The sequence below is a fragment of the Idiotropiscis lumnitzeri genome, chromosome 20 (assembly GCF_059441095.1).
Source record: "Idiotropiscis lumnitzeri isolate Australia: NSW breed Sydney's pygmy pipehorse chromosome 20, RoL_Ilum_1.0, whole genome shotgun sequence".
NCBI lineage: Eukaryota > Metazoa > Chordata > Actinopteri > Syngnathiformes > Syngnathidae > Idiotropiscis > Idiotropiscis lumnitzeri.
The window spans coordinates 1,600,397-1,611,926 of NC_142410.1; positions in this window are offsets into that span (position 1 = coordinate 1,600,397).

An 11,530-nucleotide genomic window follows, 5' to 3' on the forward strand; every position below is an offset into this window, starting at 1 on the left:
CACGCCTATAAGATAGATGTGGCCTTAATCCAAGAAACTAAACTTGGCCTTGAAGATGATACACCATATATACAAGGGTTTGACGCAATCCGCCAAGACAGACAAGGTAGCGGCACGATCCATCACAGAGGTGGTGGCCTAATGACCTTCATCCGTAAGGGTATTCCATACTCCACACTCAATACAAACAATCCTACATCACTTGAGCGCCAAACGGTCATACTCCATATTGCGCGCAGACGGCAACTCCATGTTTCAAACGTCTACCTGCCACCACAATCCTCTGACTATGCCCAACCCGATACGACCTGGAAGGCACACCTCCCGTCCAATAGGGGCATCATCTGTGGGGACCTTAACGCCCACCATTACAACTGGGACAATTTCGCCCAAGACGATTCCCGTGGTGCCGTGGTCAAAGAATGGCTAGAAGATGCCTCCAAAATCACCCTCAATGACGGATCACCGACAAGAGCGGCGAGGTCAGGGAACGTCTCGGGCGTGAGCACATCTAACCATCACGGACGAAGATCTGGCCCACCAGTTTTCATGGGAAACCTTGGTGGCTCTTGGGTCAGGCCACCTCCCGATCCTGGTGCAGTGGAATGAGAGCATCAATATCAAAAGACCCTGCCGGCGAGTGCGTCGTAACTACAGAAAAGATGATTGGCAAAAGTTCCACCGCTGTCTCGATGAAGGCGTCTCTAACCTCCAAAATGAGACGTCCCCCTCCGGCAAACTGAAAGCCCTCTGTACTCTCCTCAAAGAAGCAGAGGGCAAATCAGTACCTATCAAAGCCGTCCGAACCCGGGAGACACCCTGGATGACCACCGAAATCCAGGAAATGCGGAAAAAACGCAATAGGCTGCGTCGTGACATGCGGAACAACCGGAAAGAGTTCGTTGAGGTCTGTCGCGAAATAAACCGACTGACAGTAGAAGCCAAGCGCAATGCCTGGCGGAAACATCTCCAGAAAATCACGGAGACGAAAGACGCAAGGCGAGCATGGTCGGTGGTGAAATCTCTGTCTAGCAAAGGGCAACAGAATACCAGCAAAACCCTCGTCTATAATGGTGCCACCTACGCAAACGACAGAGCGAAGGCCTCTGCATTTGTTCGAGAATATGCCGAAATAAGTGGACGTAAAACCGACAAACCTATGTGTAGAGCTGCCAGAGAGCTGCACTCAACCGTCAGTAGTAGACGGATCACACCTCGACAACAAATTGAAGAAGAATTGAGAAAGGCGGTGAAGCAGCTTAAGCCACACAAAGCAGCCGGCCCAGATGGCATCTCCCCCGACCTACTTAAACACCTCACCCCCAGCGCACAAACCGAACTGCTGAGCGTCATGAATCACAGCTGGCTGTCTGGCTGGGTTCCACAGGAATGGTGTGTCGCTACAATAATCCCGTTCCTGAAGAAGGACAAGGACCCAGCGAGCGTGGGAAGCTACCGTCCAATAGCCCTGACCTCGGCAATTGGCAAGCTCCTAGAGCGTATGATTACAAACCGACTACCCTGGTGGCTCGAAGGACACACCATCCTCAGCCCATGGCAGGCCGGCTTCAGAAAGGGTCGCAGTACCACCGATCAATGCCTCCGACTATCCCAATTCATCTCGGATGGGTTCCAGTCGTCGCAGCGCAAACGCACCGTCGTCACATTCTTCGACTTCAGCCGGGCTTATGATCGAGTATGGCGGATAGGTCTGCTGACATCTATGAACAGAATCGGGGTCCCACTACGCTTTGTCGAATGGTTGGCTTCGTGGTTCATCAACCGGACAGCGCGCGTGAGAATAAATGACGCAACAGGTCGCAGCAGAGTCTTCAAGGAAGGCCTTCCCCAGGGTTCGGTCCTTTCACCCCTGCTATTCACCATCTACATAAACGACTTACTGGATAAGTTTGAAGACTCGACGTTGGTGAGCGCATATGCGGATGACCTCGCCATTGCAAAGAACGGCAGGAACAAGAATCAGGTAGAACAGGAGCTGCAGATTGAAGTCGACAAGGTCGTGGCCTGGAGCGAGGAGGCGAGGCTTACCCTCAACACGTCCAAATGCGAGACGGCGTTCTTCAGCTTAGATAGCGCCGAGGCGAAATGGAAGCCCAATATTGCAATATCCGGGGTGGGGCTGTCCTGCAACCCTAACCCGACCTTCCTGGGTGTCACCTATGACCGCCAGCTCTCCTTTGGGGAGCATGTTAACAAGCTCTGCCGCTCGATATCACGACGTACGAACTTGCTGCGACATCTCGCCGGAACGACCTGGGGCTGGCGCAAGGCGGATCTTCGCCAAGTCTGCACCGCCATGCAACGCAGCCTTGCTGAGTATGCGGCCCCCGCCTGGTACCCTTGGCTGTCAGCCACCAATATCGGAAAGCTCGAAAGAGTACAGCTTGAGGCAGCCAGAGCGATAACGCACCAGGTCCGAACAACCCCTGTCGAAGCCATCCTGGCTGATGCAAACCTTCCCACAATTGCATCGAGGCTTCAAGCCTCCTCCCTTATTAAAGCGGACGACTGGGCGCACCTCCCAGCGACAGATGCCCGCAACCAGCTCCTTCATCTTCCCACCCACCATCGACTCAAAAAGGCTTATTGGCGGCACCTGAACCTGCCCACCCTCACCCGTCTCGGCATTAACGCCCAAATACCCCCGACAAACGGCACTACCAACCCCCATGGGAGCTCCCACCCTCAATAGACACCATTTTTACTCCTGCATTCAAGACGATGCCCCCCGAGCAACAACTACAAGCCGCCACAGATACCATTGCCGCACTCCCTACACCCGACTTCCAATTATACACGGACGGTTCAACCCACGAGGACACCACGAATGGCGGTGCTGGACTTGTCGTCATGGCCAAAGATAGAGTTGTACACGAATGGCATGCCCCCACGGGATGTCATAGCAGTTCCTTCCAATCGGAGAGAGCCGCCCTAACTGAAGCTCTGCGCTGGTTAACAACCACCTCTTGGTCGTCCGCAACAATTATCTGCGACTGCAAGTCACTCGTCACAGCCATCAACAACCCCTTCCCCACAGACCCAGAAATCATCACACTCCAGCAAAAAGCCGCGTCCATCTCAAAAGACAAAGGCCTCCTGGTGATATGGGTCCCCGGCCATTGCAACCTGCCTGGCAACAAGTTAGCCGATGCCCAAGCAAAACTCGGCTCATCCCTGCCACAACCCCCAATTACAGCAGACATCGCAACACGCCGTGCCCTCATACGAAGGGAATGCCGACCGCCACCAATAGAGCACCCACGGATAAAGGAAGTCTACAAAAAAGCTCCGGACGAACAAAAGGAGGCCGAGTTATCAAAAGCCGACGTCACGGACCTTGTGCGGTTTCGAAGCGGCCACCATCCATCCCTCCGAAGGTGGCAACATCTAACGAACCAGACGGAGGACCCAAACTGCAGACTATGCAACGAGGAGGAGGAGACTGCGGAGCACCTCTGGCTAAGGTGTCCCGCCTTACAGATCAAACGCTACCAACGGCAGCAAGGCCAATCGATGGACGAGCTCGCCCGTCTACCTCGTGGCAGTCTAGCGCTTCTGAAGGATATCCTCAGGCGCCTGAGATGATTCAACAACAACAACTCAATGTCGTTCTTCATGTCCTGTCATTCAGTTCTCAACACAGAGTATAGTCGCCCCCTTGGGAATGTTGGATCCTGAAATAAGATCAATTGCACAGTCATCTGGTCTATGTGGTTGGAGTGATGTAGTCTTGGCTACATTAAAAACCTCTTTGAGATGGTGGTAGCAGGTTGGCACTGATGTTAGGTCAGAGTACTGGGGCTCTGTAACAGGATGATCAGGGATAGTACTTAAAATGGTGGTAGACCCCAAGAGAATCTTGTAGACACTTGCTCCCACAGTCTTTACCCCAACACATAATCTCCCCGGTAGGCCAGTTTTCGTTAAGTTTGCGGCTTCTGAGCCACAGATACCTCAGCACCAGAGTGTGCGCAGGGAATTGTTACAGGTAAAATTAGAACATTGTAATTGTCTATAGGTACTGTGCCATGCGTTATAGTGAATGAAACATCACCATTAAGAGTAATAGCCTTGACGGGTAGCGTGATAACTTCTGTTTAATAATTTCACCTTCTCGGATAGCCCCCAGTCCATTAAACTCTCACCAGCCACAGAGTCAATTAAAGCCTTCAATTATGTGATGGTGGCTTGGTGTCTTATGTTGACAAGCGTCAAACTGCTCAAAGGCAAAGCAGAGAAAGTGAATTGGCTCATCACACTTGTTGCTCTGGCTGGGCAGACGGTAGGGCTAGGCGATATGACCTAAAATCAATATCACGATAAATTAAGCAATTTTACCTCGATAACGATAAATACACGATAAATTTCTGCCCGTGGACCAAAATCAAAATAAATGCAGGAAATGCATATTAACTGTTTTTTATTGACCAACTGGTACACCTTACTTTCAATGAAAAATAAAATTACAAATATAATTTGTATAAACATTGCAAATAGCTTGCTTTGCATGACTTGAACAGTGTCACAAAGAACAGGAGACAAGGAGTACCTCTCACAAAATCTTTTCTGCAAATAGATTGCGCCAAGGTGCTGGAATGCCATGTGCAAAGGCCTAGATTTGTGTGACGGTCTCTTGTAAACAATATAAATAATGCCATGTGCAAAGGAGCTAGTGTGGTCGGCAAATAAAATGCTAAATAAAATGGGAAAAAAGTCAATGCAAATAAACAAGTGTGCATCATTGGGAAAATGTGCCGTCTCGAGTACTCTGGTGCGCAGTCGCCACTTGTCATCTCTGCACAGTCAGGCTCAAACAGGGATCCATGTTGCGACTCGACCACAAGTCGGATGTGGATGCAAAATGCTTGACATGTCTAAGCTCCCGTCCCGATGTTGTCCATATTGGAAAGTACGGTTTGCAACAAATATTTGCGTACCTTTTGTCAGCTACTTTCATGAGGTGTTTAAATCCTGTGCGCTCCACGGTAACTAGAGGAGCTAAATCTTTAGCTATGTGCTAGGCTATCGCGTCCACCTCCTAGACGTTCTCACGTATGATGTCGCCTCCATTATGGGCTGTTGTCACTGGTCGAACCTTGCTTCTCACTTTGAACTTTCAGCACAGCATGGTTGTCTTGTGGGTGGTGAAGAAGAAAAGGTTGGACGCGCTGTTTTGGGTGCTTATGACACACTTTGCAGTTCGTGTTCTTTTGCTCAAACATCGTCTTTATGGAACCCAAAACATTCCCAAACGACAGATGTCGAATTTCTTTTCAGGACAAGCGCAACAGGAACAACTTCAACTAACGTTACTTCGTCTTCAGCCGTGTCAGCCGCTTCTTGGTTTGAATCGCCAGCTACGACCGCATCGTCTGTTTTCTTTTTTTGTTCAGCTGGGGGGAGTCACGTGACTACAGCCGCTGTAGCCGTCTTAAAGGGGCATGAACATAGCCGCAGACAGAAAACACTTCTTTTTTTTTTAAAAACCGAATTTACCGACATGGGCAAAATGATGTCGGTCAATGCATTAAATTTCGGTAACGGTAAATTTTCGGTTTATCACCCAGCCCTAGCAGACGGCCACAAGATATCCAGATTCTCCAAAGTAAAAGCACCGCCCTCCCTTGAGACAACACTCGCATTCAGCCAGGGTGAGCAGAGTTGCACCCACATGCATCGGTTCCTCCTCTACTGCATGCAGACCCCGCCGCCGATTGGAGGACTGGAAGGTAAACTGAGGACTGGAAATGTTGCAGGCTAGTCGGCCTTTGCTGATGTCTCTCTTGGAGGATCCGCAACTCCTGAAGTTGGTTGTCTGTTCGAATGGTTAAGGCAGTGAGAGAGTCCAGATCTGCAGGTTAGTGCAATGGCAGCAGACGTTCTTGAAGGGGGCCCACCAGCCCCTTCTAAAAGACATCCTAAAGAGCCGTGGCATTCTGTCCACTCTCAGCTGCCAGAGTTCTGAAGTGAATGGCATAGACATAGCCAGACTCCTTCCCTTGCCTCAGTCCGCTCAGCTCCATTACATGCTCCCTTTCATCTGCAGTGGGGTTAATGGTTTTACGAAGAGCCTCTCTGAATTCGGTAAGGGAATTGGAAATCAGAGAGTAAGGGGCAACAGGTGGGAGCAATGAGCGTGGCGCAAGTGAAAAGCAAGTGACCTGAAATGAGGGGAGAGTCAGTCTTTCAAAATAAAACAGGAAGCAGCCAAGCAAACACAACATGCATTCACCACGGGTGTGACAACATGATGGCAAAATCAATGTTAAACCATGAGAAACATGCATCCATCCATCCATTTTCTGTAACGCTTCTCCTCACTAGGGTCGCGGGAAGTGTTGGAGCCTATCCCAGCTATCTTCTGGAAGTTGGCGGGGACACCCTGAACTGGTTGCCAGCCAATTGCAGGGCACACTGAGACCAACAACCATCCACGCTCACACTCATACCTAGGGGCAATTTAGAGTGTTCAATCGACGTGCCATGCATGTTTTTGGAATATGGGAGGAAACTGGAGTAGCCGGAGGAAACCCACGCAAGCACGGGGAGAACATGTAAACTCCACACAGGATGGCCGGAGCCAGGATTGAACCCACGCCCGATGCGGTCTCTCACTGTGAGGCCATCGTGCTAACCAGTCGGGCCACCGTGCCGCCATGACAAACATGCAATGACATTAAAAAATAATAATTTAAATAAAAAGCAACACTTAAGTTCAAGTTGATTACAGTGAACCCTCGGTTATCGCGGTTAATGGGGACCGAGACCACCCGCGAAAACTGAAAATCCGCGAAGTAGCGGCGCACCTTCAAAAATGCTTAAAAAAAAAAAGTGCGAAGTAGCGGCGCACCTTCAAAAATGCTTAAAAAAAAAGAAAAAAAAAAAAAAAAAAAAAAAAAAAATATATATATATATATATATATATATATATATACGGGTAGAGAGAGAGAGTGAAATTCATGTTATAACAAAAAAAAAAAAAATTATTATTAAAACTTATTATTTTTTTTATTCCCCAGCCATTATTTTTGTATTTATTCAATTACTTCTTTTTGTATTTATTTAATTACTTCGACTTTTACCTGCTGGTACGCCGTCCGGTGTGCCCTGTGAAATGAAAGGTGGCATTCTTCATTTATTTATTTATTCATTCATAACTGACAGCCTCGCGCTCCGCTCGTGCCCGGGCGGAAGAGGTGCTCCTCTCCGGCTTAATTGTCACGCACACCGGACCTGCTCCCCCGAAGCGTGTCTCCGTTCGGTTGAACTCGGTTTCATTTCGCCCCGCCCGTGCCCGGGGAAGGTGCTCCTATTCGGCTTAACTGTGACGCGAGCATGCCCTCCTCCTCCGGAGCTTCCATTCGGTTAAACTTAGGGGCCGCTTGACACCGCCCGTGCCCAGGGAAGGTGCTCCTATTCGGCTTAACTGTGACGCGAGCATGCCCTCCTCCGCCGGAGCTTCCATTCGGTTAAACTTAGGGGCCGCTTGACACCGCCCGTGCCCAGGGAAGATGCTCCTATTCGGCTTAACTGTGACGCGAGCATGCCCTCCTCCTCCGGAGCTTCCATTCGGTTAAACTTAGGGGCCGCTTGACACCGCCCGTGCCCAGGGAATGTGCTCCTATTCGGCTTAACTGTGACGCGAGCATGCCCTCCTCCTCCGGAGCTTCCATTCGGTTAAACTTAGGGGCCGCTTGACACCGCCCGTGCCCAGGGAAGGTGCTCCTATTCGGCTTAACTGTGACGCGAGCATGCCCTCCTCCTCCGGAGCTTCCATTCGGTTAAACTTAGGGGCCGCTTGACACCGCCCGTGCCCAGGAAAGGTGCTCCTATTCGGCTTAACTGTGACGCGAGCATGCCTTCCTCCTCCGGAGCTTCCATTCGGTTAAACTTAGGGGCCGCTTGACACCGCCCGTGCCCGGGGAAGGTGCTCCTATTCGGCGTAACTGTCACACACGCCGGCCGGCCTCCTCCGGAGCTCTCGTACGGTCCGAACCGCGCGAAACAACGCCCCGGATCGTGCCCGGGGGAACGTGCTCTTCTTCGTCCACTCTCCTCTTCGCCCACGCTCTTCTTCGGCGCACGCCGGCCGTCTAACCGCTCCAGCGCCCCGTCGTGCTGCTCGGCGAAACTACAATGCCCCCGAATATTTTTTAGACCCGCGAAGCACTGAACCCGCGAAAGGTGAACCGCGAAGTAGCGAGGGTTCACTGTACTTGACAAGAGGTAAATAGGTCGGTGTTATGGTTATGGTACAGGTCATGATTTTCTTTTAAAATTGTTCTTGACTCAGAAGGTGTCCTGTCCCCGTTGCTGAAGTAATATATTTGTCACTTACTTTCAAGGCCGGGACACCACAAGATATGCCATCATGCTGGCATGCATGAAGGATGGTTCGGAATGGCTGCTTTGACACGTAGCAGCCTTTTTCCCCCACATAAATGCCTTGAGATATGGAAACAATGTCTGTGAAAAGTATAGCACCATCATAATTTTACAACTCATGAGTAGTTTCTGTCTGACATCATAGTGTCAATAAAACTGTTTCAGGAAACGTAATTTTATGAACTAACTTACCTAGTCACATCTTTGCACTGCTTAATGTTTATTTGCAATTCCCCCAAGGGATTAAAAAAAAACATCTTCTTTCTTGTGTGTACATGGCCTTTGCATTTGAACATGGGAACATGAGATTTCCTAGCCAGAGTTAGCTAGGGGGGGCTGTTTCAGGCAGCTCGCTGCCTGGAATTGTACCCCACCTGGAAATTCTGTTCTGTTGGTCTGAGGATTTCAAGCTTTTCAGTTTGCAATGAGGGTAGTGGTATGACTACACAAGGTGAATTTCATGTACATACAGCTTCTTGTCTAGAGTTCGCTCGGGGGTGCTGATACATACTAGAAATAGATGGGTAAAAAAGAACCCAAATGGGTTTATTTCAGCCCAGTCACCAGAGCACCATCTCACCAGTTGGCAAGATGGGTTGGTTGATTTTAAAATACATTTAAAAATAAAAAAAATATTTTTTTTATTAAAAAAAATTAAAAACAAAAAACAAAACTGTACTTTGTTGCGCCACCTCTGGCTTTTATAACAGCTTGCAGTCTCTCACAGTACTCTTCAGCTCTCTGAGTTTCTATGCTTTTGCCAGATCAGCTTTGCAAGTGAGAGCCTTGTCATGCACCATTTTCGTCAACTTTCTCTTTCAATTGGGTTGTGATCTGTACTATTTGTAGGCCATGTGTCTTTCTTATTTTAACTTTTTTTCTATTTTTGCTGTATTGCTAGATGCATAATCATCTTTTAAAAAGATGTCATCAACTCCAACCAACTCCTCAGTGCTTTTTAACTGCCACGCAGTCCCGTATTATCAATTACTGTGGAAATGTGCATGTTTTCTTCAGGCAGTCATCTTCATACCGTAAATCTAATTGGATCGACTCCAACAAAATTTCCAGCATCATCACCTTGCTCAACGCAGATTCACGATTCAGATTCATTACTCAGTCTAACTTTCATCCAGTCATCTATAGTCCATGGTTACGTTTCCTTAGCCCAGAGTGTTTTTATTCAGTTCAAGTCACTTTGGCATCAGTCTGGATGATGCCATCATGTACCTGCTCCACACTTCACTCTCCCACCTGGAGAAGGCGGGGAGCACTGTGAGGATCATGTTCTTTGATTTCTCCAGTGCTTTCAACACCATCCAGCCCACCCTATTGGGAGACAAGCTGGAGCAGGAGGGAGTGGCCCTCCACTTCATCACATGGATCCACGACTACCTCACAAACCGGCCACAGTACGTGAGAACACAGGACTGTGTGTCTGACGTGCTCCTCTGCAGCACGGGAGTGCCGCAGGGAACTGTTCTGGCTCCCTTCCTGTTCACCCTCTACACCTCAGACTACAAATACAATTCCTCCACCTGTCACCTGCAAAAGTTCTCTGATGACTCAGCGCTTGTCAGCCTCATCACTGACGGAGACGATCGGGAGTACAGAGGGGTTACTCAGGGTTTTGTGGACTGGTGTCAGCAGAACCGTCTCCAAATCAACGCTGGGAAATCCCAGCTGGTGGTGGATTTCTGCAAGTGTCGGCCATCTCCACCTACACCAGTGAATATCCAGGGAACAGACGTTGAGAGGGTCTCAACTTACAAGTACCTGGGTGTTCATCTAAACAATAAACTGGACTGGAGCGACAACACAGATGCCCTCTATAGGAAGGGTCAGAGCAGACTCTTCCTACTCAGGAGGCTGAGGTCCTTTGGCATTCGGGGAACACTCGTGAGGAACTTCTATGACTCGGTGGTTTCACCGGTCATTTTCTAGGGAGTGGTCTCCTGGGCAGGAGGCATCTCGGGCCGGGACAAAAAGAGACTGGACAAACTAGTGAGGAGGGCCAGTTCTGTCCTGGGCTGCTCCCTGGACTCTGTGGACTCAGTGGGGGGCACGAGGATGACGGCAAAACTGTCATCAATTCTGGACAACCCAGCCCACCCACTCAATGACACTCTTAGAACACTCCACAGCTCCTTCAGTGATAGACTGTTACACCCTCGCTGTCCCAAAGAGAGATTTCGCCGCTCCTTCCTGTCGGCTGCTGTCAGACTTTTTAACAAGAACATTGGGTCAGGCCTACAAACGGGCGGGCATTAGTGCAATTGTGTAGTCCTAGAATGCAATACACACTACTACTGTGCTTTATCCAATGCTGTACTTAAATAGTGACCAATGCTGTATTTTGTTCACCATTGCAGTATTCTTATCATTACAGTACTTTTGTCATTGCAGTATTTTTATCATTGCAGTATTTTTTATCATTGCAGTACTTTTACCATTACAGTACTTTTGCCATTGCAGTATTTTTATCACTGCAGTATTTTCCATCATTGCAGTATTTTTTTTTTATCATTGCAGTATTTTCCATCATTGCAGTATTTTTTTATCATTGCAGCATTTTTATTTATTTCCCCTCTGTACCATGGACAGACATTAGGAGTGTTTCCTTACACTTGTATTTGTTGTGGGACGTAAGTGTGTATATACATGGGGATTTGTGTATATACTGTGTATATTTGCATTCTTTTTATGAATGTCTGCTGCTAATGTTATACATTAACGGCTACATAACCCCGCCGCCTCTGTGTGATCTATATCTTTGCTACTGGAATACTGCAAATTTCCCCATTGTGGGACTATTAAAGGACATCTTTATCTTTATCTTTATAAAGTGCTTAATTTTTTTCCGATATAATCTTTTTAAACATCATTTTATTACTTGCCAATCATTCAAACATGGAAGGGTTTTCGACCACCATCTTGTCTGTTGTGTAGAAAAATTATGAGACATATTTGTTTTTTCTTTATTGAGTGTTTAAATATATCACTAAACCACTCTCTATCACTTGCTCAATGTCTGTTTGGGTTGCAGCACGTTATCCATTTTACAACCAAAGAGTACATTTTTGTCATGAATCCAAGTAGAAGAGGGAATTAATTAGCTGGTCCC